The sequence below is a fragment of the Sinocyclocheilus rhinocerous genome, unplaced genomic scaffold (assembly GCF_001515625.1).
Source record: "Sinocyclocheilus rhinocerous isolate Xijiao unplaced genomic scaffold, SAMN03320098_v1.1 scaffold491, whole genome shotgun sequence".
NCBI classification, from domain to species: domain Eukaryota; kingdom Metazoa; phylum Chordata; class Actinopteri; order Cypriniformes; family Cyprinidae; genus Sinocyclocheilus; species Sinocyclocheilus rhinocerous.
In genome coordinates, this window is record NW_015625034.1 from 886,572 (window position 1) to 903,852 (window position 17,281).

Genomic DNA, 17,281 nt, shown 5'->3' on the forward strand with positions numbered 1-17,281 from the left:
TCCCAGGGCTTGCAAGACAGCAACTTAGTAATAGAGTATATAAATAACCAAAGTTGTAAATCTAAATACACATCCGTGGAATCTAGTGTAGCGTTAAGTGGTTCGGGCTGAATTGCAGAAATTTGTGGAGAAAAATAAAATTCAATAAAACGCCCATCTTTTAAGCAATGTAATTAAGATTTGTATGGTCAATACAGCTTATTGTTATAGTGAGGTAAATGTTGGCACACAACCTTATGGGGCACTTTTTTCTGATTATTTTTTGAGGGTCTGTTTATTTTTGCAAGCTAATGTATGTATAGACACTTACTCTAAAGGCAGGAGCCAACACTATTAGCAGTTCTATAATTGATCAAAAGTTTATAATAAAAGTGCTTTTACAAGAAATCTAGAATTTCTTTTAGCTTTTTTTCTAGAAATATATATTTTCCTTTAAATAATTTTAGTGATAGCAATGCAATTGTTTGCAATGTAATGCAAACTTTCTGTGTTGCTAAAGTATAGGCTACACAACAGAACGTTAAAATGATGGCTCCTACAATATCCCAAAATAAATGAACAAATAAAAAGTGATACTGCTTTCCTAGAGCAAAATGAAATGAATAACTGAAAAGTAAAGTCCTGTCACCAAACCCATGTGACTTTTTTTTAGTCAGTCAAACTCAACAGGCTGATGAGAGGAAGGTAAACAGTTAAACTCTACCATACTACATAACAATACTCCATATGATTCGTGTGCGATATTCCAATTTTTTGAAGTCATTCGATTGCTTTTTGTGAAAAACAAACCGAACTTTAAGACGTTATTCAATCAAAATATTGCCATCCCCGCTTTCCATTCTAGCGCGCATGCGAGAAACATCAAAACGAGGAGGACCTTTCTAGTTTTTCTGTCGTTTTTCATTTAATATCTTTTGTATCCTATATTTTGCATTATAATCTAAATACCATTATGAATAAAAAATTGTAATTTGCCTTTCGATCATATTTTTACTCGTTATGATATAAATACTACATGGAGGTGCTGTTCTTTGTTGTTACTGTAACACCACTAGATGTCAGTAAATGCATAGATTTCATAATATTTCTCAACGTTTCACGTTTGACTCTTGCTGTTGAGTAGAATGTATATATTTTAAATACAACGTATGCATCAAACGGAATCAAACGTCAAATCAAACGGCTTCTTCTTATAAACTGCATATTTAATTTTTTGTTGTTGTATTAAATAATACCATATAAGTAAATTCCAACACTTGGAAGTAATAACAACTAATATTAAGACTTGTTATAGAAATCTAAAAACGCATTTGAAAACAATACATCCGCGAAGATGCAGCCATATTCTCTGAAACATACAACAAAAATAAATGCGTATAAATACTGATTAAGAATCATATCCACCGGCTTGATACTCCTCTCTGAGCTGCAGCCAAGAGGAAGGCGTGCCGCGCAGATGACGTCATCAAAAATGTCTCGTGCCACATTCCCCAAACTGCGCGAGGGCAGTGAGAGACCGTTTTCGGTTTAATTTCTCCACTGTTCTCGTTTTGTTCTCTGCCGTTGCATAGGACCCTACAGCTGGTTTTGTTCCTTGGCTTCCTCCAGTCGTCTGCAGAAAGTTTGTTACTGTGAGTATAGTTTTCTTGTTTTCCTAAACTTTTCTTCAAGTTTGCCGCTGTTTGTCGTCATTCTTTCTTTGAGCTCTGTGTTTGTTTTGTTGTTCAGCTCATGACTGTGTTTCTTGTCTATGATAAACAACAAAATGAGTTTCTTCGCATTAATAGCCGATAACGTCGTGTGGTTTCTTAACACAATTCGTTGTTTTTACGCTGACATAACGTGTGTTTTTAGCCTGTTAGCTTGATGGTAGGAAGTCTCCTTAAACCTCAGCTTGTGAATGTAACGTTAGGTCTTTTGAACGCTAAACTGAAGGTAAACTCGTTATACTCATTTAAACTGCTCTTCCAGCTCCTGACACAAAAATTTTGAAGGGCTCCTGTAGAAAGATTTGTTTGTCAAGTATTACCGTTAGCTACTAACAAGAACAGATGGTCAGATGAGTGTTTTGACGAATTGTTATCTTTACTGCCACACATGAACTCTGAAATGACCGTTTCTCATGTGAACTTTTCACTTGAATAGTCTGCTGAAGTTTGCTTATTAAATGCCTGTTGTAGATGTTGATACATTATTAGTGATGTTTCTCTTGATTGTCTTGAAATTTCTCCAGTGTTATCACTGAGGATAGATCTCAGATGGATGTCATTCATGCTTTACAATGGCATCCTTCAGAGCGTGTGAGGTTTTGACACTGAAATGGCTTTTAAGCATCTTTAAATATCTCTCAAGTGTCATGAACTGAAAGAGCCAATGTTTTTGTCTTTGTTTGAGATTGCCAAGGATGCTGCTTAAAAGTGGTTTTGATTATGAAAAACCTTCTGATCAGACACAGGGCAACTTTTTGGGCAATTTTGCCTGGCAACTTTTTTTGAGCAATGTTTTTGGGGCACTTTCTCACTGAAAATGGGTAACAAATTTCTTTCTGTATACTTTAGATCGGTCGTGTGCCCTGTGTCTCACCTGGTTGCCCGTTGACTGCAACCTTAACCAAAGTTGCCCGGCAACATTGCTCAAAAAGTTGCCCCGTGTATCATCAGCCTTAGAGGTACTGTATGTGAAACCTTGTGAAGTCTTCTTGAAATAGGTATGCATGTTGTCATACTGAATAGGAATAGCATGAATGCTTAATTTAGAAGTTGTTCGATTGAATGCATGTGCGGTTTTTCTACCAGTGTTTGAAGAGTTCATCCATGCCTATTACAGTTCCTAAAAAAGATAAAGTCCTTTGGTCTGTGTACTTTCATGGCTGCGGTTGAAGAGCCCAGATCTGCCTCCTCCCTCATTTTCCCACTAATGCAGACCAGATGGAAATTAGAGCCACTGATGCAAGCCAAGAGATAACAACCGTGTGTTCCCATGCCAGATGCCCCCCCTAACAAACACACACACACGTCTGTGCTATCTGTTGGCCAATTCTACTAATGCATATAATTTGCGATGAAAGAGAGAGAGAGTTGGCATACAGGATCCAAGCCGGCTGACCATCCTGCTGTCACTTTGTGTGAAAAAGAGCCACTTAGAATAATGCATAATATGTTATGGAGGTGTGGAAACCTCGCAGACATGAAGCTTCACCTTACTGACCGGCATGCATGACACTGCCGATTATGGTCAATGACCTGTAAATGTGTGGTCTCACAAAAACTGACAGCAGCAGTATTCCTATTTTATTGTCAAATCCATCTTAATGGATGGAAAGATATGCTGAAAAATTACTTACCTTCAGGCCATCCATGATGTAGATGAGTTTTTTCATTGGAATGGATTTGGGGAAATATCATCACTTGCTCACCAGTGGATCATCTGCAGTAATTGGGTGCCGTCAGAATGAGAATTCAAACAGCTGATAAAAGCATCACCGTAATCCACACAACTTCAGCCCATCAATTAATATCTTGTGAAGTAAAAGTTGTGTTTACATAAATCCATCATTAAGGCTTTTTAACTTTAATCTCTAACTTCTGGACGAAATACCAGTCCATAACCCATAATAATTCGTCCCTCAGTCCATCCCCTGTTGTCCTCTCACCTTAAAAGCCACCAACATGTTTGTTTAGAACTGTTTTTACTTGTAAACAATGCTTGATCTGTGCACATTTCTCTCCTGATTCAGACAAGACGATTTTTTCACTTGAGAAAGCAATATTATGGATAGAGGACTCATATTTTAGCCAGAAGCAACAGTTTGAAGTTAAAAACATCTTAGTTCACCTAAAAAGAAAACATTTCCAAAGTTTCGTTCTTATGTTGAACACAAAAGAAGGTATTTTGAAGCATTCTGAAGAACCAAGCAGTTGTTGGGAAAGAAATACTATGGAAGGCAATGGGGACCATCAACTGTTTGGTTACCAGCATTCTTCAAAATGTCTTCTTTTATGTTCACCATAAGAAAGAAACAAATACAGGTTTGGAACGACATGAGGGTGAGTAAATGATGACATAATTTTCATTTTGGGGTGAACTATCCCTTTAAGATGAAGAAACATCATCTACATCTTGAGGGTGAGTACATTTTCAGCAAATTAAATTTTTTGAGTGAACTCATTCTATAATATATTGTATTTCATAGCATATGTGTTTGAGGTGTTTATTGAGCCAGGTTCAGTAAACATCAAAGGGCTGATGAAGGTTTAATGGCAGATGTACATACAAAAGCAGTCAGAGACGTTGGTTTTATTTTTTGTAGCTGTTGAACAACATAAGAACAATGAGGGGATGAGTCAAGGTTTCTGTTGCTTAGAAACAAGAGCACCCACCCAGAAGACACAACCTCTTTTTTTTTTTTTCAACATTAACCCATCCGTTCAATAAATAGTTTGGTCTTTTTCCACTCTTATTTCCATAATTCAGACCCCAGTTGAGATATCTTGCATAAATCTAATGGCTTCGCTAATGAAAATTCGTCTGTTGTCTTTTTTTTTTAGGTGAGGATCTCTGTTTCTTTAAGAATAGCTTTCATGATAAATCTATCTGTAAATCTATTACAGAATATTTGGTGGGTTTTGTTTTAACCAGAAAAGGCCTGGCAGTCTGTGGTCGTCATCAAAACAGGAAGGAAGTGACCTTGAGGTTTATGTTGTTGAGTTACTTAAATGGTTGCATTTGTTTTTGGTTAGTAATGACTCTTTCAAGAACACAACTTAAAACTCTCTATAAGCTGCTGTTGCCTAGTTACAGAGAGGAAATAAAAGCCCACCTGTGTCACTTAAATCAGTACATTTCTAGCATGGTGACTGCCTATTGAGAGCACTGAAATGACAGGTTATGTGAGGCAGTATTCATTTGATATAAGGGCAAGACATAACCAAGAACTTCTCAATAACATCCAAACAGATTTAGGCTGACAAAAAATTGTTGTTATGCTGTTTATATGCAGATCTTGAAATTGTGAATAGTGGACAATTAATGGCCAATCCTGACTGTGAAGATCAGGTGACTTACACAGGAATTTTCTTCTGAAAACCACTGTGTCGCTGCCCAAATCATGCTGCTATGCCTGAATGAATACGCCTACTGGATCTCATATCCGTAATCATAAATTGCCTGGAGAGCTTGAAGTCTCACGTCTGCTGTATTTTCACTGGCTGCATGACTGTACTCCGGTTTGCATCCTTCTTTTTCCCCAATACCCTGCATTAGAGTCTCGGAACGTGCTTTGGATGACTTTTTCCCGGCTTTTAACATATACCATCCTCTAGGTCAGTGGTCCTCAACTGCTCTGCACATTTTGTATGTTTCTCTTATCTGACACTTAGTTCAGTTCATGGATCGCTCTCATAATGAGCTGATGATCTGAATCAGGTGTGTTAAATAAGGGAGACATACAAAATGTCAACCCAGTCTCATGAAAATACGTACCTCTGCGTACATTTCTGCAACACATTTACTGACATACTGCAAGTACCTTACTGCACGTTTCGCCGCAGTTTCAAAGAGAAATGTCCCATGAGACTGGGTTGCAAAATGTGCAAAGCAGTGGGTCCCAAGGACGGGAGTTGAGAACAACTGCTCTAGGTAAAAAAAAAAAACTATGAACCTTTGTGATGTAAAGAAGTTTTTAAAAAGGTTTGGCAGAATAATGAGATGTAAATAACAATGACAAGTGTAACATATGCGTGAAAACTCCACACATCTACCAGAACTTCTCTATTTAATCAGTTATCTTTAAAAAATAAAAATAGAGAAATAAATAAAACGACATTACATTACTGTTTTCAGCAGGCAAATTCATTCTCAAGTGAAATGTTATGGAAATGTTTGATGCGTAAGCCTTAAACATGGTGGAATCCAAACAAAATCCATGTGTGCAAAACACTCATTATTATTAATGTATACTGTAACATTTACGTTTTATGTATGTTTTTGCTATTAAAATCCACAAAATTCAGTGGAAAATAATATCTCTGCAAAACAGAGTTCTTCGACTGATCATTAAAAATCACTCTTGACATGATAAATGTATTTATGTATTTGTTTTACAGGTACATTGCTCATAGTAAAAACGCAGTGAAAAGAGTGCTCTGTCAAGAGGTATTTTGCAATTTTTAGTCTAAGATGAGAAATGGCTTGCAGCATTCTATAAATAATCTTAAGCCCAATCTTTTTTTCACTTTATCTCCGGACAGAGGTATTCAAAACTTGGCTCAACTCTATAGCTGATCTCATTTAACTCATTGGTCGTGTTATCGCATTGCTGATCTAGCCCACACAACATTATCTCTGCCCAGTGGGTTGGTTGAAAAGGTTGTTTCCCTGAGGCAGTGAAACGCTGTTTTCTGTCCATGTTTAAAAGACTTGGCTCAGTCGACAAGCCTCAGGTTATTTCAAACTAAAAATGCAACACCTTTTGTTGCTGCGGGTACTTTATTGTCATAAGTCCTCTATTGTCTGATGTTGGCTGAATCCCAGTATTGCACTGATGCCCAGACTAGTGCTAAATGCACTCACTTTGCTTTATATGGTTGACAGAATTTCATGAAGAACTTGCAAGTTGTACGGTAAAATTAATGTCCTATTTTTTTTTATTTAATATTGAAACAATTATTTACTTGTTTCAGTCATTGTTATTATTAAAAGTCTTGTCATTGAGATTGATATTTTAAATAAATATTGATCAAATGCAGCCATGCAAAAGTGGTATTCAAAGCACCATTGTACAGAAAGAATCAAACAGAAATGAAAAAATCTGTTTTTGTTCACCTCAAATATGTGGAAAATATTTGCTCAAGACTAGGGCTGCACGATAAATCGCATGCGATATTTAACGCGCATCTTGTCAGAAATCCGGTTCTGTAATCAGCGGTAAATCTCCATCACCTGCGTGCTTTCACATTGAGCAGCATTAAAGGGGTCATATGATGCGATTTCATTTTTTCCTTTCTCTTTAGAGTGTTCGGCTCTGTGTAGTTAATGCTGCTCCATGTGAAAGCCCGCACGTGATGGAGATTTACCGCTGATTACAGAACCGGCTTTACTGATAAGATGCGCGTTAAATATCGCATGCGATTTATCGTGCAGCCCTACTCAAGACCTATTCCGAACACCTGTCCTTTTCTATGTGGGTCAGGTTTAATAGGCATGACAACAACCTGCGGTAACCTGATGTTTTGTTTGTGGAAAAATTTGCAGATACATTTTTGCATGTTGTTTTTGAAGAGCACGTTCTACGTCTATGTCTGTGAGAGCAAATGTATACTGGACCCAAATGAGCCCCTGGATCGATGACATGAACTCCCAGTCATCATGGTCACTTGTCATCAAGTCCTCAGTGATACTGACGCAAGTTTGTGTGAGTGATTCTTACCTAATGTTAAGCTGTAAAACCAGAAGATCATTTTACAAACACATGCTGACTTTAGTACATCATAAATGTAATACCTCTAAATCAGGGGTGTCAAACTCAGTTCTTGGAGGGCCACAGTCCTGCAGAGTTTAGCTCCAACACACCTACCTTCAGTTTTCAGGTAATTGGAGACCTTGATTAGCTGGTTCATGTGTGTTTAATTGGAGTTGTAACTAAGCTCTGCATGGTTATGGCCCTCCAGAAACTAAGTTTGACGTCCCTGCTCTAAATCATTGGGGGTCCTAAGAGTATGTGACCAGAATGCTCATGAAAAAGTTTGCAATTTATCTTGTGAAATCATGCTGCAGTTTTATACGGACTGTGACTTTACAGACATTTAACCAGTCATGCCGTCTTTGACTGTTCTTTTGAGCTGCAGTGCGTTGTGAGCGTGAGAGACCCAAATGGAGAAAACTATTGTAATTGGCTGTGTTTTGTGATTGATTGATCTTGCGTCATGGCCCATTTTCACGTTTTGTTTGAGCAGACAAATTGCCTGGCGCTGGAATCTGGCCTCGTCGTGCCTGGTTAGGACACGGTTATTAGTCCTTCGGTTTCCATTAGTCCAGTCATCTCAGTTATTACATAATCATCAGGGTATTTGTTTGAGGAAAATCTGTGGCTATCGATGCAGACGTTCTGTCTCACTGAGGATGTTCACATGAATTACGCTCCGAGCCACATCCCCATTCTCACATTCAAATGTCACCTCACACCAACTGTGTGGAATCAATGAAAACTCAAATTCAACGTGACCAAGTGTTTTTGGTAGGGCTGGGCAAAAAACTCGAATGCGATTTTCATGCGAATCTCACCAGTAAAGCCGCTTCTGATGATCAGTAGTAAATCTCCAGCACGTGCTTTCAGATGGAGCGGCATTTACTACACAGAGCCGTAAATCACTGACAAGATACACAAAATCGCAGGCGATTCATTGCCGATTTTGAACGCGATTTTGTGTAGCTTGTCAGATGGAAAAAATATAATTGGTGTTCTGTGAAGAATTGGTAGAGGATTTAAGAGTAGAAAAGGTCTTTCTACATGTTTTGATCCACGATGAGAAAGCTTTCTTCTGCTCAAGGTTGAACAGTTGCAGAGAACAATGAATCAAGATAGATTGCAGGATAGTGCCCAGCTCTGTGGGAGGCATACAGACAGCCATCCGTCGATAATGTTTTATCAAAGCCTGAGCTGATGCCGTCATTTCTTGAATAATTATGTCTGTAAATGTCATTATTCTCCAGGTGGTCGGCTGAAAGGAAGTCAATAACAGATCACTCAGCCTAAGCACAAACTCTGTGAGCAGACACATGCCACCAGAGAGCTGCCTACACACTGAAACCAATCAATCACTGCAGCACATGGCGTTGACTACTGGCAGAACCTGGGCTTGATGTCTTTGGATATTATGTGGATGGAATGTGTGGTGGAATGCTTTCACTACTGACACTTTTTCATACTACGTCAAGAATGTTTGGACTGCGTGATTAAATAACTGATATAGAATAGAACAATTAATGATGGTATTTAGTGTCAACAAAGGTTTAATGGCTATGTGTATGGAAATGCCTTTGGTAGCTACATCACTTAAATAACGGGATTATATTATGATTATTATATTATTTTCTTTGATCTGTTGAGGTAAGAGTTCATTGTACCATACAATGTAACACTTTTTTTTTTTTTTAAAGACATACAAATTTTTTTTTTCGTACCAGTAGACACACAGGGCCTGTTTACACCTGGTCACTTCATGCGTTTTCTCTGATCGGATAGCTATCTGATTGTGAAAAGACCAGGTGTAAATGGCCTTCGAAATGCTTTCAAGACGGATTTAAATCCGATTGCTCAAACCATTTCAGGAGGTGGTCTGGGGTGCATTTCAGACAAAACTGGACAAGTGTAAATGTATCTGTTTGTTGAAACCACATATGTAAATTTTACTCCTCCCAATGGTTAAAATAATAAATGTCTTAGAGCATTTTATAGGCTATATGACATGTTATAGTCGTATATGACAGCACTAATGCAACACGCATCGCTGCATATCTGTCAGTTGACTTGAACTCTGTTAAATTTTGCATATTACATGGGAATTGAAAATCGGTTTTGTATTCGTTTTTTTTCCCCGGAGACACATTTACGTGGCCAGGTGAAGATGGAAGGGTTTTAACAAATCAGATGGCTATCAGTGACCAGGTGTAAATAAGCCCATAAGGTAATGCTTTTTTTTTTTTTTCTTCTTCAGGTGATGTTTATTCCACAACGAATAGACGTAAAACCTAAAATGTGCATCAGTGAAACAGACAGTTTAAACTTCTCTTATTAGTGTTGGATGTTACTAATTGGCTTTTGGAGTCATTTAAAAAGTTTGTTCTACCAAAAATGCTGTTCAATTTTGTAGACTTACGGAACATAAATGAATATTTTTTTAAATATTCTTTCATAATTTTTGCCCCTGTATTGAATAAAAAAATAAAATTATTATGAGTAAATGATGACAGAATTTTCATTTTGGGGTGAACTAGCCCTTTAAAAATCTCTGGTTGGCCATTAATGGAATGGGAATAGATGTAAAGTGCAGTTTAGAGTGCAGTATGTTGTTTTTGCATCAGTTAATCAAAACCGCATAATTGTGATTGTGACAATTGATGTTGCAGTCCTAACACTAGGGTTGCAAAAAGGTGGTAAATTTCCAGTAAATTTCGGAAATATTCCAGACATTTTGGAAACTTTCCAGGATTTTTTGGAATATTCCAGGGATTTTTGGAAACTTTCCAGAGATTTACCGGAAATTTTCCACCTCTTTGCAACCTAACACATACTTTGTCTCCAGCACAAATAAGAGTTGTGTAGACATGGATTAGAATGCGCTCCAGTTTCATTATTTTTGCTCATTTCTGATGCAGAATTTACTAGAGTGATGTGTGGTGTTTTGTGAAACTGAGCTGTTTTGAAACTGTCTGTGGTATGAAATGTTAATAGCTTTGGCAGCTTTCCCTTAAAATGTTTTCTAAGTGTTTTTCATTTTTTGGACTGTTTCAGCAGTAAGAGATTTCTGTGTTACATAATGTTCACGAAAAGTTGGTAGAGTGTAACTTCAGATCAATTTCAGCTGTGTTGATTAAAGCTGGCCTTTTCACTGTTACTCTAGGATGGGTGAAACCAGCAGTGTGGTGACAGCTAGCGTGACATACTGTTGAGAGGGGTAACTAAGTGGTGCTGACAGCCCTGGCTTCACATTCCACGTTTGAAAGAGTCCTGGGGCATAACAGAAGCATGTTTTTGGCAAAGGTCATTACACTCAGATGGCATTCAGAGTCTGCTACTTAAAATAGATTTTATATTTGTATTAGCTACACTGATTTAACTCTAAAATTCAGGAGTAAGTTTTGGATTCTTGTAGTGGGTGGCAGCAAACCATAGGCTGATTTGTAAAATATTTCCTGTATAAAACAAAATATAATCTTACTGTGTGTGATCAACCTGTTAAACCAGTTTTGGATACTATCAAATATCAAGAAAATAGGTCTTGTAAGAATTGTTTATAGGAAAGTACCATTTAAATCTGCAGAGCTGTTATGTAAGACCTGACAAAGAAACACAGGCCAGCAATGTAAAAACGCCAACCTCGTCCATTATGATAAAACCACAGCTTCTCTTTACTCCCACATTTTAAAAGTACTTGATGCTTTTCCTCCATTAATGCCAAATACATTGGCTCACATACTCACCCCCTTTTGCACTCATACTTCATTCTTTCATAATAAATTTGTCATGAGTTTAGTCCATCCAATCATGTTTTTTCCTGTAGAGAGAAATTGTTTTTTAGAAACAAGCAATTGGCAAGAGTCCTAAAATGTATGTTAAAAATCACATTTGCCTTAAAGGTTGAGAAATCTCTCTCAAATATCAAACCTCCATAAACACATTTTGCTTTAGCATAGTTTAAGATGGATTGACAAGCACTCAAGATGTTCAAATCCAGAAGTCATTGGCAGTTTTTAACATGCCTGTCCGTGTGCATTCTTCTAAATTGGATCGTAAGAGGCATCACCCACGCGGCTCTGTTGACAGAACAGAACCACTGCAGAGGGATGAATCACTCATTCTTCATTGTTTCGTGACCAGCTGCACTCTGGGTAAGGTACAGTGGTGGAGGGGGGTTGGTTAGACTCCACATGGTGAACAGCAACACTAACAAATACATCTAGTGCATCTCCGCTTCCCTCCCTGCCGATGAAATGGGAGGTTTTGCTGTGTGAGTGGGCAAAGTCGTGACAGTTGTCTCTGCCATGAGGAAGAGAACTGAAACACTCGTAGGAGTGCAGCTGCCCACACACATTAATATAAACCTGCGTGCATCCACGACTGTACAACCTGCATACCTCAACAGTCACCCACATCTCCATAGCAGGTGTCCAAGGAGATGGGCACGCAATGGTTCATTCTGTAACACCGCATGCGTGTGTGTTGTGGGTATGCTTGTTGTAGGCCAAATATCAGTACAAATATTATGTAATTCGCTCTTTTATAGTAATGGAAATAGATCCAGCACAAATGTTAGCATATTATTAATTTATACCATTTAGACTTTATGTAACAAACTTTATGTAACAGTGTGGCATCTTGGTTGGTCTTGCACCTTTACTTTCACTTGTCTGAATATGGATCTGTGGCATAACTACCAGCAGTGTAGGCAGGACACTCACTGTTCTGCATTTTCATGAATATTCTTCGTATTTATGATGGTCTCATGCACTTTCTGTCTCACCTGCAGTGCCCACCTTTTTCTTATTGAAAAGACATTTATTAGTCTATTAAGGGCCAGTTTTACAAAATGCGAGAGTGCACTTCCAAAACAGCGCTGATGGGAGGGGAAATTTCTGCTGGTGATTTACTAATAATGTGCAAATGAAAGAACACCGACGCAACATCTCATTTACATATTGACCAACGCAATATTCCAAGTGCAGCGCAAATTAGCATAGTCGCAAATAAAGAATAAAGAAATAAAGAAGCCACAGTATGTTGAAAAGAACCGAAGGACAAAAAATGAAGGTTTGCAAGAAGTTATGCTAGAGCTAGTATTGTGTGGGAAAGAGGTTCCAAGTCCTCTTTTATTTCCTGAAGCAAATTAAAAAGACCATGTCTTGGCAAACGATATGTTCAGATAATGTGTTCTTCTGGCATTCAAAATAAATTAATACGTGTGGGAAAAATCCTCTCCCTTCTACCACACGCTCTCTGTTCTCTGAGGTGCCTCCTCCTAGCAACAATAACTGCAGCCATTTCAAGCGCAAAATAGTTTAAGCTTTTTTTGGGCGTTAAATAATGGAGCAAATGCCAGTAATTTGACGAGCGCAAATGTTGCATGATTCATTTGAATACTGTCCTCCCACAAATTTTGCGTCTGAAAGGGAAAATCCTACAAATGCATATTCAATAAGGTCAGGCGCAAAAATAACTGTCCACGCCTTTTCAGCGATAATTCATCACTGCGCGTCTTTAGTAAAACCTGACCGTACAATTTTAACACCAAAAGACTGTTTGCGCTGGTGCCCTAAGTCTAATATCTCACTCAGCCTAACTATCATGCTATCAAAATTACTAATTTTAGACAATAAATTACATTGTCCTATAGTCATCTGAATGTGATATAACTGGCTATCTCCAAAAAAGCATGGACTTCCTCTTAGTAAGTACCATGCTTTGACAGTAGAACATGATTGGGACATATAGTAGCAATATCGTTGGGACATGTAGTACAAAGATATTGCTACTATATTTGAGCGATGTGGAAATAACTTTAGGTTTTCCATGTTGCTTGCTGTAATAAGGAATAGTTTTTTATAACTGAAAATGCAAATGATGCAGATATGGTTGAGATTAGGCCTGTCGCAATAATCAATATAACGACTTATCGCGCAATATATGTACATGACCTCAATCATTTTTGGTGACGCAATATATCGCACATTATATATACTTAAAATTAACGTCACCATGTTTTGTACATTTCCGCTTGTGCCTGTGTCTTTTGCAGCTTCTTGTACATAACGTAGATTAGTCATGAGGTGCTAGTTCAAATTTAAAAAATGCTTCTACAAAAAATGTTTCATCTGCAGATATGATCTTGTTTAGGGATCTGTGCCTTTGTGCATACGGACATCTAACCACTAAGTAGTGATTGTGTTTTTCAGCAATAGTGTGCACCGTTCATTTACAGAAAAAAAGAAGGTCAGGGGAAAATCTGTAGATGGAAAAATCTCAATACAAGTTCTTTGTGCGTTTTTGTTTAACAATTTGTTACTTTGCACTTTTTGTTAGAAAATGCTAATTTACTATTTATTAAAGTTTTTTAAGATATGTAATATTTTGATACTTAATTTCCATGATTTAAATATTCTTAAAAATTTAAACTTGTTGAGATTGAGATTGGTTTCTTTTATGTCGTGCTGAATTCCTATGATGGAGAATGTCTGATTAAAGTCAAGATTCAGAAACGTAAATGAAAATAAGGCATCACTGGGCAATTCCCAGAACTCAACAAATGAGACATTTTATTATAATTAGTGATCGACCGATATTGATATTTTATTACCGATACCAATTATTTGCATGAGGATCTTGACGGACAGAGACTGAGATGGTGCCGCTACATGTCGTGCCAAACCTCTCACGGCAGCGTCATCAGCTTGAGAGAGTTTTTTTGAGATCGGCCTTTTTAGAGACCGCCGATCAAACATCCCAACGTGATTATCGGCCGATAGTGATCGGTAGCCGATCAATTGGAGCACCCCTACCAATTATAAACAATAGTACAAATGAATAAATGGGAAAAAAAATGCATCAATGCGTTAGGTTTTTGAGTTTGTAGGTGCTCAGGTACAGAAATTAAATATAATCAAATGTAAAATAACATTGCATACTTTTGAATGTATTTTTCTGGAAAAAAATGCATTTCAGGGCTGGTGCGCTGTTTGAGACGCTCGCTCAGAACACTTTAAAGCTTGAATGCTTTAAACCCTCTTGAATGTTTACATTTTGTGACAAATCCATCATCTGTCCCAAGCGTCTTTCACGCTGACCCCAGGCCATCGGGCAGTCCTTATTGTCGAGCTGGGGGACTTAATTTTAATTAAAAATGCTAAAATACAATTTTGATGATAAACACTTAAAAATGTATAGCAGGTTACAGAGGTTTCACTCGTTAATATTTATTAGCCTAGTTATTGCATTAGCTGTCAAGAATAACTATCATGATTAACAATATTTCACATCTTCTATTTCTTTTGGTTAAAGTTAATAAATTATTTCACTATCATTAAGGTAAATTGGTGACTTAAAAATTGCATGTGCAGAGTAAGATTAGTGAAAATGTAAATGAACTTACCAGCCTGTTACAAAGATCCACAAGCAGTTAGACATATTTGTGAAGGCATAACTCAAAGTGCACAGAACATTTTGCAAAGGTGTACATTTACCTTCAATAATTTACCTTCCTCTGGCCTTTATTGTTAGTACATAGTGCATTTAACCAACATCAACACATGCAATTGAATGCTACATGTTTTTATATTGATATCTGTGTAAAATATGTCTGGTTATGTGCATGTGTAGTTCATGCAGTGATATTTGTGTATATTTTATATGACAGATCTATAGGTTTGGATATTTTGTTAATGACATTTGTAGCTGCAAAATAAAAGGCTGACAACTTGAGCTTTAATTATAAAGATTGAGTGAATGTAGGCTGTAGTTGTTGTTGATGAAGGGCCCCTCAAGAGGTAAAGCCCAGGGGCCCCTTCAGTCTTAATGCGGCCCTGGCGGAGGAGGTAGCCTATGTCTTCATCCATTTCTTGAATGATGTGATGGTTTCAGCAGATCGAGTGGAGGTTGGCAGTAGGGCTGGGTATCGTTCAAAATTTTTCGATACCGATACCTTGACTTCGATACCGGTTCCTGAACGATACTGTTTTCGATACCAATTTTATGAAATCAATTTTAACAAGATTACATTATCTAAAAAAAAAACTTTGGTTTTATTTTTCAGCTTGTTGATGTTTATACAAACTCAAAGACTCATCTCCTGAGCCACTGCACAAAGGAACAAAATGTAACCAACAATAAATCAGTGCAAAATAGTTTTAATAAAGCTCAAATAGTCTTCAGTTTACACATCTGTTAGGCTACATTTACACTAGTTAGTGTTCGTTTTAAAAAGCATAGCTCAGACAGAATCATGATTTCTATTCATTTTCCACTGATTTACTGATGAGCATTAGCAGCTTCCAGCTCTCTTCCATGTGTTCTCTCTTCCATGATCGCTGCTCTGACTCAGAGGTAATAACATATTTAATTTCAGCAACATTACATGGCCAAAACACACATTAGATGGCAGGGCCGGATTTACCTATTTTCGTGACGTAGAAAAAACAAATTTTTGGGCCCCCTTCCCTATTAATATAATAGACCTAATATTACCACCCAAGCAAACAAAAATATTTCTTAATCAGTGGAAACCGATACAGTGTTTTCTATCGGAATAAGCGCTTGCGTTCAGTCAATAAAAATCGAATAGTTCTTAATTTGTTTGAGAACTGAGAAAGACCATACCATATAGTCGTGGCCACATAACCACCTCCGGGAGTGCATTATTTCTCAAATAATTTTAACGGCCTGGAGTCCCAACCACACATCAAGACATTGTTCAGATCATTTGTTTCAAGACATTTGACATGTTTCCGTCCTGAAATCTCGTGTGGGTTGAACTAATTTTTTTACGCACCTCATCCCAAACCTTCCGTTGCAAATTCCAAAACGTCATTTTAGAGCTGATAACAGAGGCTTGAGCCATTGATATGCAGGCTAACGCAGTTATTAATGCAGTCTAATGCGGTTATTAGAGAGAGAGAGAGAGATTAAGTGCGTGTGAATACCTGCGTCTATGCGTCTCTCAGCAGCGTTCAGCAGCAGCGTCTACTAATAGCGAATCTTTAAGTTAAACTCCTTCATGAACCTCGCTACTGAGAAATGTCATGTAGCTTTTCAGCTGCGAAACTATTTTACTGATAAATTCGCGGTGCAGCGCTGACAAGAAGTTTCTGTTCGCGTCTCCGCGTGTCTGCACTGTGTGCGTCTGTGAGAGAGACTGGGAGAAAGAAAGCGTGATTTCCGTAGCCTACATAAAAAAGGTGGAAGACATGGAAATAGTCGGTGTATTACAGTACAGTACCACGAGAGCTAAAGAGAGCAGAATGGTCATTTGTTTCTCCTAACCTTATTAAATGTGTCATTTTTCACATCAAATTCTTAATTTGTTTCAATTAATTCAGTTAGAATAATAAGAAACTGTAGAGTTGTTACCATTCAAATGAAATTAGTATTAACAAAGTCTATCTTACCACTGCTGAGGAAACAGAAGCTGCATCTGAAGTGGCGTTAGATGCATTTACACTGCAAAATTTCAAATGCATAACTTAATTTTATAAGATTAATGTTTTACATATTTTTTTAAACACAAATAAATGTTGAAAAAATGCAATGATACTTTTAAATATGACTAAACCACCAGTAGGTGGCGGCAAATGTCTGTTTTAATGAGTGAGTCATTTATTCATTCATTCAGCCGATTCATTCAAATGGCTGATTCATTCAGAAACGAGGCAAGTGACTGTCCTTATGAATGGGCCACTGAATCATTGACACTCGATTTGTTCAAAAACGTGGATTCATTCAGTAACAAAACACTGCTGTGTGTTGCTCGGAGACACAAAACAGTTCTGCTGTGGCTTTGATCGGAACTATTTTCGT

The 17,281-nt window shown here is 37.5% G+C and overlaps 1 protein-coding gene across 1 annotated transcript in view; it reads left to right on the top strand.

Annotated features, from left to right (window-relative positions):
- The first annotated feature begins 1,460 nt into the window (after positions 1-1,460).
- The window catches only part of ncalda (neurocalcin delta a), a 55,103-nt gene continuing 39,282 nt past the window's right edge, over positions 1,461-17,281 (top strand). Inside the window, exon 1 of the mRNA XM_016563593.1 lies at positions 1,461-1,631. The gene's annotated coding sequence lies outside the window, so the exon portion shown is untranslated. The remainder of the gene's footprint in view (positions 1,632-17,281) is intronic.